Genomic DNA, 2,500 nt, shown 5'->3' with positions numbered 1-2,500 from the left:
CGTAGCTGTTAACCTGGGACACCTTGTACAACGCTTTGAGCACGTTTAGTGGATATTGCTTCATATAATATAAAACCTTTTTTATATATTTCTTCATTTTTCTTCTCTCTCCTTTCAGAGATTCCGCCATTCAGCATCAATTGTGAAACAACTCTGATTCGTTTGATCTCCAGCGGATACCGTTACAATACCATACAGTTCTGGATTAGACCGGTACCTCATCCAGAGAAATCTACTTGTTTTCCGCATGATGCAGGACGAACCACTTCTTTGGACGTTCTCAATTTAACCAGTTTCGAAATGAGATGAATCTACGCCCATTTATTTGAAGGTCTGATTAACCAATTCATTATGGGCTCATTGGTGTAATGGAAAGCTCATATAATGTCTCAATACAGACCCTTACAAAAACTGGAGGTTCCTAAATGAGTCAATAAAACGGAGAAAAAGATAAAGGGAGTAAATTTGAGTCAAACTTACTCCTTTTCCCTTTCTCTCCATGACCGTTACAACAATGTTAAACTAGGCTCATAAGTGAGGTTTGGATGTCAGATCTGCAAATATGGATACGTCGAATTGAATCATATACTAAAAAGTGAATTTAGAATTGAACTGAAATGAAATATGTGACTTATCGTTTCGAAACAGTTTTATGTCGGGATGAATAGGACCTATAAAAATGGAAATTAGGAATAAATGTATGATAAAGGCAGACTTGAGATATATTTGCAACGGCAGAAAATGTATTTATACTACAACGTAACGAAGTGACATTTGCTCAAAGTTTGATATCATTCATTCACTCAACTCACTCAATCCTCTCCGGGCCTGCTGGCACCAAAGGCGATGCGAGGGACCTGGTCCTTTCAGTTGCAAGAGGCTTCAACAATCGTGCCGTCACTTCCCTAGTAATGACGCATAGTAACTTAGTAACTGGTTCTAAACTATTGTAACAACGATGGACGCCCTTATGGAATACTTCTCCGACGAGAATAAAAGTTTATACGGATGAGAAAAGCATTCTGTTCGCATGGCATGTGAAAAAGTTCTAGTCAGCATGTAGAATAAAAAGTACGGATTTTCTTTGTTTAGAACCAATCTGCTCGTTGCTGGGCGGACGTGACATCAGGCGATTGAATCTACTTCTTGGGGTCAGTTCGAGGGACATACCTCTCTGGTTTAGATTCCTCTATAACGTACATCCCCAGGTCTCCGTGTGGAGGCCTCACCTCCTCTTTCCTTGTGTTTTCTATCGCAAAGCCTTCCTTGTCAGTGTTTTGCCAGGCATGGCACCACAACCGTGCGTTCGGTGTATCCCGCAACGCCAGTTATGCTTACCAAAAATGACCCACTCTGTACCCATGATTCTAGGCCAGGCCCCGTGCGAGTCGTGTCTGGATCTTCGCCCGTTGCCCCAATAATTGCCATCTTCACCTTTTAATGAGGCTCTCCAGAGACTCAAACTCAAATCTAACCCTCCGGATCCTCATTTGAGATTGTATTCCGCCAGAATATCTAATATTATCTTCAAGATTCGTAGTAAACATTTGTTTTGAAAGACCTCAAATGACAGAATGATATATTCTGTGATCTTCCAACACGCTGATCCATGGAGCAAAACGCTCAGGACATTACCCTGTGGCCTTTGACCCAGCCATTGCCATCTTCACCTTTCAATGAGACCCTCAAGAGAATCAAACTCAACTCTAACTCTCTTAAAAATCTCGATTTTACTGCAGGAATACAATCCCATTGCTCTCCAAATTATTTAAGGCAAGCAGATGCCTGGTTTGCACTACTTATTCTGCTTTTGATCTCTTCGTTGCAGGCACCATCTGTTGTCAGAGTGTTGCCCAGATAAGTAAATTATTGAAAATCTTCCAGAGGATTTCCATCGATAAGCACTGGAATGGTTGATATCTCTGCCTTACTCTTGAAAGAAACCCATTAATATTTTCTTAAATTTTGCCAGAAAATTCGTCCTTCAAATATCGATATATTTAAATGACCCTTATATTCGCAAGCTGAGGGTCATTTAACCATGTTTGAGAGGGTTTTTGTAGTTATATGAGGGTCATTTAAATTGATCACTATAGATTCAACTCCCAGCATCTAGTTCATCCCGGCATAATAACATTCTAAACCGTTTTGGGTCACTTATCAACTTTGGGTCTTTTCAAATGTAAATAATGATTATATTTTGAATTTATTTCTTTGCCACGAATAATTTGAATTTTAACCTCAAATTGGTAAACACACTATACCATAGTTGGTTCCGACATAATACTATGTTGAAACTGTTTTAGGTGACATATGGATATTGGGTCTTTTGAAATGTAACACAATTATTATATTTTGAATTTAATTCTTTGACAGGAAGAATATAAACTTTCATCTCAAGATTCATTTTTGTTGCTGAACATTGTTTTTCCATGACCTAGTTAGACCCGACATAATACCATTTTGATACTGTTTTGGGTTATAATATATGAAATTTGGG

The sequence above is a fragment of the Berghia stephanieae genome, chromosome 15 (genome assembly GCF_034508935.2).
Source record: "Berghia stephanieae isolate SIO BIC M18660-M18661 chromosome 15, UCSD_Bste_1.3, whole genome shotgun sequence".
NCBI classification, from domain to species: domain Eukaryota; kingdom Metazoa; phylum Mollusca; class Gastropoda; order Nudibranchia; family Aeolidiidae; genus Berghia; species Berghia stephanieae.
This window is presented reverse-complemented; position numbering follows the sequence as displayed.